Source organism: Bufo bufo, chromosome 10 (genome assembly GCF_905171765.1).
Source record: "Bufo bufo chromosome 10, aBufBuf1.1, whole genome shotgun sequence".
NCBI lineage: Eukaryota > Metazoa > Chordata > Amphibia > Anura > Bufonidae > Bufo > Bufo bufo.
The window spans coordinates 69698246-69710965 of NC_053398.1; the positions used below are offsets into that span (position 1 = coordinate 69698246).

Consider the following 12720-nt stretch of genomic DNA (forward strand, 5'->3'; position numbering starts at 1 on the left):
ATGGTGACGCTCGTGACACTGGTAGTATTTCTGAAAACACTATCTTGGAGGTCCTGGACTTGAGCTTCTCTCCTAGTTCCTGACCCTGTCTGTCCTCCTAATAATAGTGTCTGTGGTTATGAAAATCATTGCACAGACCACCAACATTCCTAGATAATCCCTGCGAAACAATAAAAAGCATGCAGCATCCTTCAGTAAAACAAAAAAAGAAACAAAAAAAATACAAAAAAGCAGGTGCAGGTCAAAACCACAGAACAGGGGCAGATATATTCATGATACCGAATCCGAGAGTAGGTTTGTTCCTGAATTGCCTCACAATAAGTGATGTAAATAAATAACCAAATAACAGATGTGTGAACTTAACCTTACAGGACAGTGTTAGCGTCAGGTCTAATTACCTGCGTGGACTTAACCGTGCAGTGGCCCAAGATTCAAGTAATGGTCTCATGACTAGTGATAGACGAACATCGACCGGGACGTTTCGCTAACGCGAACGTGCGTACGCGATCAAATGTTCGTGAATCACAAGTTTGCAGTGGACAACATTCACTTTAATGGCAGGCGAACCTGAAAAACCTTCAGGTCATATTTGCAGCCACCAAATACTTACTAGAAGTGCACAAATAGTCCCACAACATGGACAGTGACATACCAGAGGGGGATCAATGGCAAAAATTCACACAAAAAATATGTAGGCCATTTTTATGCGTCTTAAAGGGAACCTGTCACCGGGATTTTGTGTATACACTGCGTGCAGAATTATTAGGCAAATGAGTATTTTGACCACATCATCCTCTTTATGCATGTTGTCTTACTCCAAGCTGTATAGGCTCGAAAGCCTACTACCAATTAAGCATATTAGGTGATGTGCATCTCTGTAATGAGAAGGGGTGTGGTCTAATGACATCAACACCCTATATTAGGTGTGCATAATTATTAGGCAACTTCCTTTCCTTTGGCAAAATGGGTCAAAAGAAGGACTTGACAGGCTCAGAAAAGTCAAAAATAGTGAGATATCTTGCAGAGGGATGCAGCACTCTTAAAATTGCAAAGCTTCTGAAGCGTGATCATCGAACAATCAAGCGTTTCATTCAAAATAGTCAACAGGGTCGCAAGAAGCGTGTGGAAAAACCAAGGCGCAAAATAGCTGCCCATGAACTGAGAAAAGTCAAGCGTGCAGCTGCCAAGATGCCACTTGCCACCAGTTTGGCCATATTTCAGAGCTGCAACATCACTGGAGTGCCCAAAAGCACAAGGTGTGCAATACTCAGAGACATGGCCAAGGTAAGAAAGGCTGGAAGACGACCACCACTGAACAAGACACACAAGCTGAAACGTCAAGACTGATTTTTCTAAGGTTTTATGGACTGATGAAATGAGAGTGAGTCTTGATGGGCGAGATGGATGGGCCCGTGGCTGGATTGGTAAAGGGCAGAGAGCTCCAGTCCGACTCAGACGCCAGCAAGGTGGAGGTGGAGTACTGGTTTGGGCTGGTATCATCAAAGATGAGCTTGTGGGGCCTTTTCGGGTTGAGGATGGAGTCAAGCTCAACTCCCAGTCCTACTGCCAGTTTCTGGAAGACACCTTCTTCAAGCAGTGGTACAGGAAGAAGTCTGCATCCTTCAAGAAAAACATGATTTTCATGCAGGACAATGCTCCATCATCACACATGTGAGATTTACAAGGAGGGAAAACAGTACACCTCTCTGAACAGTGTCTGGGAGGCTGTGGTTGCTGCTGCACGCAATGTTGATGGTGAACAGTTCAAAACACTGACAGAATCCATGGATGGCAGTCTTTTGAGTGTCCTTGCAAAGAAAGGTGGCTATATTGGTCGCTGATTTGTTTTGTTTTGCTTTTGAATGTCAGAAATGTATATTTGTGAATGTTGAGATGTTATATTAGTTTCACTGGTAAAAATAAATAATTGAAATGGGTATATATTTGTTTTTTGTTAAGTTGCCTAATAATTATGCACAGTAATAGTCACCTGCACACACAGATATCCCCCTAAAATAGCTAAAACTAAAAACAAACTAAAAACTACTTCCAAAAATATTCAGCTTTGATATTAATGAGTTTTTTGGGTTCATTGAGAACATGGTTGTTGTTCAATAATAAAATTAATCCTCAAAAATACAACTTGCCTAATAATTCTGCACTCCCTGTAGAGCTGAGGACATGGGTTGCTAGAAGGCCGCTAGCACATCCGCAATACCCAGTCCCCATAGCTCTGTGTGCTTTTATTGGGTAAAAAAACCGATTTAAAACATATGCAAATTAACCTGAGATGAGTCCTGTCCCTGACTCATCTCACGTACAGGACTCATCTCAGGTTAATTTGCATATGTATAAAATCTGGGTTTTTTACCCAATAAAAGCACACAGAGCTATGGGGACTGGGTATTGCGGATGTGCTAGCGGCCATCTAGCAACCCATGTTCTCAGCTCTATACACAAAATCCTGGTGACAGGTTCCCTTTAAAGGAAAACTCTTAAAAATATGCCCTGCTGGAGCCTAGAATTTTTTTTATTTTAGGCCACGGAATACAGGCTCCAAAAATTAGGCATTCACCTGATAGAAAAGAACAAGTGATTATGTGGCTGAAGGTATATTAGACTGTAACTGGATAAAAATTTTAATGTAGACCAGTACAGGCCCCAAAAATTACGCATTCACCTGACAGAAAAGAACAAGTGATTATGTGGCTGGAGGTACATTAGGCGGTCACTGAATAACAATTTTACTGTAGGCCAGTATAGGCCCTAAAAATTAGGCATTCACCTGACAGAAAAGAACAAGTGATTATGTTGCTGGAGGTACATTAGGCGGTCACTGGATAACAATTTTAGTTTAGGCCAGTACAGGCCCTAAAAATTAGGCATTCACCTGATAGAAAAGAACAAGTGATTATGTGGCTGAAGGTATATTAGACTGTCACTGGATAACAATTTTAATGTAGACCAGTACAGGCCCCAAAAATTACGCATTCACCTGACAGAAAAGAACAAGTGATTATGTGGCTGGAGGTACATTAGGCGGTCACTGAATAACAATTTTACTGTTGGCCAGTATAGGCCCTAAAAATTAGGCATTCACCTAACAGAAAAGAACAAGTGATTTTGTGGCTGGAGGTACATTAGGCGGTCACTGGATAACAATTTTTGTTTAGGCCAGTACAGGCCCTAAAAATTAGGCATTCACCTGACAGAAAAGAACAAGTGATTATGTGGCTGGAGGTATATTAGACGGTCACTTGATAACTATTTTACTGTAGGCCACTACAGGCCCCAAAAATTAGGCATTCACCTAACAGAAAAGAACAAGTGATTTTGTGGCTGGAGGTACATTAGGCTGTCACTGGATAACAATTTTACTGTAGGCCACTGGAGTAGAGGCCCTAAAAATTAGGCATTCACCTGACAGAAAAGGTCTTTTATGCCGCTGTATATACATAAGACAGGGACCATTCTTTGTTCTGGTTGGTGGCGGATATGTGTGGGCTGGCATGAGGAAATTCAATTACACGTGGTCGTTAGAGGTGTGGAATTCCTCCGAGATCCATGCCTCATTCACTTTTAGAAATGTGTGGTAGTCCACACTGTCGTGAGCTAGGCAACTGCGCTTATCGGTCACAATCCCCCCTGCTGTGCTAAATGTCCTTTCGGACAGGACACTCAACGAGGGGCAAGCCAAGAGTTCCATGGGAAATTGTGCCTGCACACCCAGTAGTCCAGGGGTTTCTCGCTTCTCAGAGCGTCCACATTGTACTGTTTGTACCGGGGGTCTAAGTACGTTGCCACCAAGTACTGATCCTTTCCTTTTATGCTTTCTATACAGAGGGGTCCCTCTTCAAACACTGGAGCATGAAGGCCCCCATTTGCACTAAATTGGAAGAGGTGGAGCACCCTTCCCTTGCTCCTGCTCATCGCCCAGGAGAATGTCGTCCTCGGTCTCCTCCACCCAGCCACAGACAACACCAGGGATCCCAGAAAAGTTTAAAGTCCCGCTTAAAGACTGCGCTTCTTGCTCCTCCCCCCCCCCCCCCCCCCAGCAACCATCCTCCTCTGACTCCTCTTCACACTCCTGCTGACTTGTCTCAGATGAACGCTGTAAAAATAAATAAATAAAAACTGTGCTAAAACAACCAATTTTTTGGTCACCTTGCCCCATAAAGTGTTATAATAAATGATTAGAAAATCATATGTACCCAAAAATAGTACCAATAAAACTGGCATCTTATCCCCTAGTTTCCAAAATGGGATGACTTCTTGGAAGTTTCTACTGTAAGGGTGCATCAGGGGGGCTTCAAATGGGACATGGCATCTAAAAACTATGTGGAGTTCCTTTTCTTCTGCGCCCTGCCGTGTGCCCATACAGCAGTTTATGACCACATGTGGGGTGTTTCTGTAAACCGCAGAATCTGGGTAATAAATATTGAGTTTTGTTTGACTGTTAACCATCGATGTGTTAAAGAAAAAAATTGGATTAAAATGGAAAATCTGCCAAAAAAGTGAAATTTAAAAATTTGATCTCCATTTTCCTTTAATTCTTGTGGAACGCCTAAAGGGTTAACAAAGTTTGGAAAATCGGTTTTAAGTAACTTGAGGGGTGTAGTTTCTACAATGGGGTCATTTATGGGGGTATCCACTATATAGGCCCCACAAAGTGACTTCAGACCTGTACTGGTCCTTAAAAAGTGGGTTTTGGCAGTTTTCTTAAAAATTTGAAGAATTGCTTCTAAACTTCTAAGCCTTGTAATGTCCTAAAAAAATAAAATGACATTTCCAAAATGATGCCAACATAAAGTAGACACATGGGGAATGTTAAGTAATATATATTTTATGAGGTATCACTTTCTGTTTTAAAAGCAGAGAAATTGAAATTTAGAAAATTGCGAAAATTCAGGTGAGATTTTCACATGCATAATGTCAGCCTGTTTAATAGTGAAAATTGGGATAACAGGAACCCCTTAATCAATATTTGGTGGAAGCAGGTATATCGCACCCCTCAATCAGTATTTTGTGGAAGCAGGTATATCAAACCCCATAATCAGTATTTTGTGGAAGCAGGTCTATCGCACCCCTCAGTCAGTATTTTGTGGAAGCAGGTATATCAAACCATTTAATCAGTATTTTGTGGAAGCAGGTGTATCGCACACCTCAATCAGTATTTTGTGGAAACAGGTATATAGAACCCCTTAATCAATATTTTGTGGAAGCAGATATATAAAAAACCCTTAATCAGTATTTTGTGGAAGCAGGTATATCGCAGGCCTCAATCAATATTTGGTGGAAGCAGGTATATCGCACCCCTCAATCAGTATTTTGTGGAAGCAGGTATATCAAACCCCTTAATCACTATTTTGTGGAAGCAAGCATATTGCACCACTCAATCAGTTTTTTTGGGGGGGAAACAGATATATCACACCCGTTGCATATAGTTGTTCCAATAGCACTTGTCCCTCTATATACCTACGGTATCGCAGCAGAACGGCACACAACTGCTGTATAATACAAATGCACTATATACTTTCTATGTTAGAAAGTATATTATAGGTATATCACACCCCTTTAATCATTTTTTGGGGGGGCAACAGGTATAGCACACCAGTTGCAATTAGTGTTTGTCCCTCTATATAGCTTCGGTATCGCAGCAGAACCGCACACAACTGATGAACAATACAAATGCACTATAATATACTTTCTATGTTAGAAAATATATTATAAGTATATCACACCCGTCAGTATATCACACATATCAATAGCACACCCATACCAGTCCTTAAAAGGACTTTTATGGCACCATTAGTTAGCGTTTGGTGTCCCTAACAGTCTGTCCCTGCTCCACAAAGCAACCTCTCCCTACACTGGCAAAACACAGAATGTAAAATGGCTGCCAGATAGGGTTCTGTTATGGGTGGGGGTTAGAGTTGAGCGGACACCTGGATGTTCAGGATCGACCAAACTTCACAAAAAAGTTCGAGTTCGGGACCCAAACTTGACCCGAACTTGATCCCGAACCCGAACCCCATTGAAGTCAATGGGGACCCGAACTTGTGAGCACTAAACAAACAAGCAAATGTGGATAGGGAAATCACTTTAAATAACATAAAATACATAAAAATAAAAAATAATAATCTTGATCTAGGAGGAGGAGGTCCATATGGAGTAGGAGGTTGAGGAGGCGGTGGATGTGACGGTGTAGGTGGAAGCGGCGGTGCAGGAGGAGGAGGTAGCCTACATTGCTTTTTGGTTTTAAATTTATTTTCATTTTTTTTCATTAGGGTACACCCCAAAACATTGGGAAATATAACCTGTGATAACCCCCTCCAGTCGTGCTAAACACACGTTCAGACAATACACTGGCTGCAGGGCAGGCCAGCACCTCCAAGGGGTAAAGGGCAAGCTCAGGCCATGTGCCCAATTTGGAGACCCAGAAGTTGCAGGGGCTGACCCCTGTCAGTCAGTTCGTGTAGGCGTGTGCACACTTACTGCCCCACCATGTCGCACGTCCCTGTGATGTTCACGATCCAATTTGAGATCTGCTCTATCAACTTTCGATGATCTTTTATGCGCCTACCATCGTGATCACGAGTGGCGGGAATCAGGGTTCCAGGCCTGAGAGGGAGCATGAGAAAGAGAGGCCAAATCCAAGGGAGAATTAATTTTTTCAAATTTAAAATTATAGAGCGGAAATATGGGACAAAGTATTAAAGCGTAAAAGTGGGACAACTTTTTAAAGTTTAAGCATTGAATGAAAGGATGTGTCGCGCATCAATTAATGAAGAATTTCTTAAATTTTATTCCCTGTCAACTATGCAGAGCAGGGGTTTCTATCCGGCAAAATTTGAAAAATGTCAACCTGACAAGGGAGTGTGACCAAATGTAAGAGAGATACATTTATAAAAAAAAAATTGGGATCGAGCGGAAATATGGGAAAAGTTATTGAGGCGCAAATGTGGGACAAATTACAGAAGCCCAAATGTGGGCTAAAAGAGTAAAGCGGAAATGTGGGACAAAGTATTGAAGCGCAAATGTGGTACAACTTGTTAAAGTTTAAGCATTGAATCAAAGGAGGTGGCACGCATTAATTAAAGAAGAATTTCAGAAATTTTATTCACGTCTAAAATTGTATAATGTCAACCCAAGAATGTAACAGAAAAATTCCAGAAATTTATTAACCTGTCTACTTGGTAGAGCAGTGGTCTATGACAGAAAAAAATATTGTTTATTGTCACCCGAAAATGTTAAAGAAAAATTATTAAAATTTATTAAGCTGTCGACTAGGTAGAGGAGGGGTATATTACACCCAAAAATTTGTGAATTTCACCAGAAAATGTAACAGACAATTATTTTTTTTTTTAACCTGTCTACTAGGTATAGCAGTGGTACTTCTCACCCGAAAATGTAACTGACAAAGTAGTGAAATGACATAAAATAAAATATGAACAAATAAAAATAAAAAAAAATTGGATTTATGAGGTGGAGTTCCATATGGAGTAGGAGTTTGAGGAGGCGGTGGAGGTGGAAGCGGCGGTGGAGGAGGACGAGGTAGCCAACACAGTTTTTTGGTTTTAATTTTTTTTATTTATTTTTATTATGGTACACTCCAAAAAAGTATGAAATATCCAAAATACAAGAATGAGCAATTGCGCTGCAGTATAACAATGGCTGGTTAAGGCCGGTATACATGTCTATTCTGCACAAGGTACGGACAAGTCCTGTGGGATCCATGCCTGGTTCATTTTAATGAACGTGAGCTTGTCCACATTGGCTGTGGACAGGCGGCTGCACTTGTCTGTGATGACGCCCCCTGCCATGCTAAACACACGTTTAGATAATACACTGGCTGCAGGGCAGGCCAGCACCTCCAAGGCTTAAAGGGCAAACTCAGGCCATGTGCCCAATTTGGAGACCCAGAAGTTGAAGGGGGCAGACCCGTCATTCAGTACGTGTAGGCGTGTGCACACATACTGCTCCACCATGTTGGTGAAATGCCGCCTCCTGCTAAGACGTTCCATATCAACTGGTGGTGCTGGTTGTTGTGGTGTACTTAAAAAGCTTTTCCACATTTCAGCCATGCTAACCCTGCCTTCTGAGGTGCTGGCGGTGCCCCAGCTGTGTTGGTGAACTCTTCCTCCTCCTCTGTTTTTGCCTTGTGCTTCCACTGTTCCCCTGCTGTCAGGTGGGAATGCCACCAGCAGCGCGTCTACCATCGTGCCCTTGTACTTGCGCATCTTACGATCAAGCTCAATTGACGGAATTAAGGATGGTACGTTGTCCTTGTAATGGGGATCCAGCAGCGTGGCCACCCGGGTAATCAGCACAAGTTAGAATGTGGGCAACTCGTCTGTCGTTGCGGAGACACTGCAGCATATAATCGCTCCTGTGTGCTAGGGTGCCCAGAGGCAACGAAAAGCTGTCCTCTGTGGGAGGTGTATCGTCTGTGTCCTCTGTATCCCCCCAGCCATGCACCAGTGATGTCCATGAGCTAGTCTGGATGCCACCCTGCTGTGAACATGGTTCCTCCTCCTCCATCTCCTCCTCATCCTTCACCTCGTCATCCTCCAGAACTGTGCCCTGGCTGGACAATTGTGTACCTGGCGTTTGTGGGTGCAGGAACCCACCCTCGGAGCCACTTGTGAATGACTGGCCGGAAACGCTACAAAATGATCCCTCTTCCTCCTCCTCCTCCTGTGCCACATCCTCTTCCATCATCAGCAGCGTTTTTTCAAGAAGGCATAGAAGTGGGATAGTTACGCTGAGAACGGCGTTATCGGCACTGGCCATGTTGGTGGAGTACTCGAAACAGCGCAACAAGGAACACAGGTCTCGCATGGAGGCCCAGTCATTGGTGGTGAAGTGGTGCTGTTCCGCCTAGCGACTCACCTGTACGTGCTGCAGCTGAAACTCCACTATCGCCTGCTGCTGCTCGCACAGTCTGGCCAGCATGTGCAAGGTGGGGTTCCTCCTTGTGGGCACATCGCATATGAGGCGGTGAGCGGGAAGGCCGAAGTTACGCTGCAGTGCTGACAGGTGAGCAGCAGCAGGGTGACAACGCCGAAAGCGCGCACAGACGGCCCGCACTTTATGCAGCAGCTCTGACATATCGGGGTAATTTTTAAGGAATCTCTGCACCACCAAATTCAGCACATGTGCCAGGCAAGGAATGTTCGTCAAACCGGCTAGTCCCAGAGCTGCTACGAGATTTCGTCTATTATCGCACACCACCAGGCCGGGCTTGAAGCTGACTGGCACAAACCACTCATCGGTTCGTTGTTTAAGGCCCGTCCACAGCTCCTGCGCGGTGTGGGGTTTATCCCCCAAACAGATCCGTTTTAAAACTGCCTGCTGTCGTTTACCCCTGGCTGTGCTGAAGTTGGTAGTGAAGGTGTTACGCTGACCGGATGAGGAGCTGGTAGAGGATGAGGAAGCAGAGTAGGAGGAGGAAGCAACAGGAGGCAAACTGAAGCGCCCTGCAATCCTCGGTTGTGGAAGGACATGCGCCAAACTGCTATTCGCCTCAGGCCCAGCCGCCACTGCATTTACCCAGTGTGCTGTTATGGAGATATAACATCCCTGATCGTGCTTACTGGTCCACGTATCTTTAGTCAGGTGCACCTTGCCACAGATGGCGTTGCGCAGTGCACACCTTATTTTGTTCCCTACTTGGTTGTGCAGGGAAAGGATGGCTCGCCTGGAAAGTAGTGGTGGCTGGGCACAACGTACTGTGGGACAGCCACCGCCATAAGGCCTTTAAAACTATCCATCTCCACCAGACTGAATGACAGCATTTCAAATTCCAGTAATTTAGAAATGCTGGCATTCAGGGCTAGGGATCGCAGGTGGGTAGGGGGGTACTTCCTCTTCCTCTCCAGTGTTTGGGAGATGGAGAGCTGAATTCTTCCGTGGGACATTGTGGAAATGTTTGGTGACCCAGGTGGTGGTGTTGCTGGAAGATCCTCTGTTTGCGGGGTGGCAGGTGTCACTGTCACTCCAGGGGTGGATGAAGAGGCTGAGACTGCAGTAGAAGAGGAAGCAGGAGGAGCCAGAGACTTTTCTTAGTTTTTGAGGTGTCTACTCCACTACAGCTCATTCTTAGCACTCAAATGCCTGGTCATGCAGGTTGTGCTCAGGTTGAGAACGTTTATGGCTCGCTTCAGGCTCTGATTGCACAGCGTGCAAACCACTCGTGTCTTGTCGTCAGCACATTGTCTGAGGAACTGCCACGCCAGGGAATTCCTTGGAGCTGGCTTTGGTGTGCTTGGTCCCTTGCTGAGGTGGGCAGTAGCAGGCGTACTGTCTAGAGGACGGCCGCTCCGCTTTTGCACCCTGCTCCCTCTTCTGCTGTGCTGGTGGCTCTGTGCGACCACCGCCTCTTCCTCCGAACTACATAGGTCACTCGCATGACCTTGATTCCATGTGGGGTCGAGGACATCATCGTCCTCCACATCATCTTCCATCCAGTCTTCACCCCTGCCCTCCTTGTCAGTCTGCACACTTTTGAAAGCTCCAGCAGTTGGCACCTGTGTTTCGTCATCATCCAAGACGTGCTGCGATGGTCCTCCCATGTACTCATCTTGAAAGATAAGTGGTTGGGCATCGGTCCACTCAATCTCTTCCACTTCTGGGGCAGGGCTAGGTGGATGGCCCTGAGAAACCCTGATAACAGAGTCATCAAAAAGCAGAAGAGACTGCTGCATGACTTGGGGCTCAGACTGCTTGGCTGATTTGCAAAGGGGTGAGGTGAAAGACTGATGGACATCGGCTGCAGGTGCCAACTCTGATCTTTCAGCAGTAGACTGGGTAGGAGACAATGTGAAGGAACTGGAACCACTGTCAGCAACCCAATCTACTATTGCCTGTACTTGTTCAGGCCTCACAATTCGTAGAGCCGCATTAGGCCCTACCAAATGCCCCTGCAGGTTCTGTCGCCTACTCGCACCTGAGGAAGGGGTTTCACTATTGCGTGTAGCTGGCACAGATTGACCACGTCCTCTCCCTGCAACAGGAGCTACACCAGCAGCACCACGACCTGGGCCACGTCCCTTATTTGATGCTCTCCTCATATTTCTCTAATTTAGGATCTTGCCCTAAATGGGTGTTTAATTAATAGTAGAATAGAACGACAGTATGTACAGAGTGTATCTCACACGACCTGAACCAGACTAGGCCTCAATTAAATTGGTTTGCCTACAATGGCTGTATTTCAAATACCTGAATAGAACCCCTGTTTTTAAGGGGTGTATCTCACACGCCCTGACCCAAACTAGGCCGCAATTAAAGATTTGTGCACAAAATGACTGAATTTAAAATATCTGAATATAACCCAAATATTTAAAGGGTGTATCTCACAATGACATCTGCAGCAAAGGCTGCCAAATATTTTTTGTTTGTTTAATAACTGAATATGACAGCAGTATATAAGCCTGAAATTTCAAACGTCTTGATGCTGCAAGGGCGCAACAATTGTGTATTTTGCCAAAAAAAGGGTGTTTTATTAATAGAAGAATATAACCCTTGTATATACAGGGTGTATCTCACACGCCCTCACCCACATTAGGCTGCAATTAAAGATTTGTGCCCAAAATGCCTTTATTTCAAATAACTGAATAGAACACCTGCATATAAAGGGTGTATCTGACACACTCTGACCCACACTAGGACGCAAGTAAAGATTAATGCCAAAAATGGCTGTATTTCAAATAACTGAATATAACCCAAATATATAAAGGGTGTATCTCACAATGACATCTGCAGCAAAGGCTGGCAAATAATTTTTTTTTGCCCAAATCGGTGTTTGTTTAATAACTGAATATGACAGCAGTATATAACCCTGGAATTACAAACGTTTTGATGCTGCAAGGGGCGCAACTGACCCACACTAGGCCACAATTAAAGATTTGTGCCCAAAATGGCTGTATTTCAAATACCTGAATAGAACCCCTGTATTTAAAGGGTGTATCTCACACACCCTGACCCACACTAGGCCGCAATTAAAGATTTGTGCACTAAATGGCTGTATTTCAAATACCTGAATAGAACCCCTGTATTTAAAAAGTTGTCTCACACGCCCTGACCCACACTAAGCTGCAATTAAAGATTTGTACCAAAAATAGGTTTTTGTTTAATAACTGAATATGACAGCAGTATATGACCCTGTAATTTCAAAAGTCTTGATGCTGCAAGTCCCCCCTTCACAGTAGTTATTAACCCCTTTCAGCAGTCCCCCCTTCAGTGAATGTTATGGGCCTAGCTGTCTGGGCAACCCTACAGATCATCCCCCCAGCCCCCTTGTACTTTTTACACTGATCCGCTACTTGCTAGTTCAATCATTTCGGTGCACAATCCCATCCTGCGGCACGTGATTCCACAAGACCCGTGACCTACAGCCGCAGCACCGATTGCGCACCGAAGTCACTGAACTCATGCCCGCACAGCCAGAAAGTAGACAAACAATTACAAGGGGGGTGGGGAATAGCCAAATTAAAAAGCCAGCATAACATTCAGGGCACTGGACAAAACATCCGGGGCTCAAGACCCAAATGTCTTGACCTAATGACGCGCCTGCCTTCAGAAGAACAGCCCAAAACACTTGGATCCTGTTGTTTGAGCATCCGCCTTCAAAACATCAGAATTTGGTCAGCATTTGATCGGTATTGGTAAGGCAAAAAGAGTAGTGGGTCCAAAACAGAGATAATATGTGATGGAAGTATT

The 12720-nt window shown here is 44.5% G+C and overlaps 1 protein-coding gene across 1 annotated transcript in view; it reads right to left on the reverse strand.

The window, feature by feature from the left end:
* Window positions 1-12720, reverse strand: part of GAL (galanin and GMAP prepropeptide) — a 478330-nt gene that overhangs the window by 294326 nt on the left and 171284 nt on the right. The gene's annotated exons all lie outside the window — the stretch shown is intronic.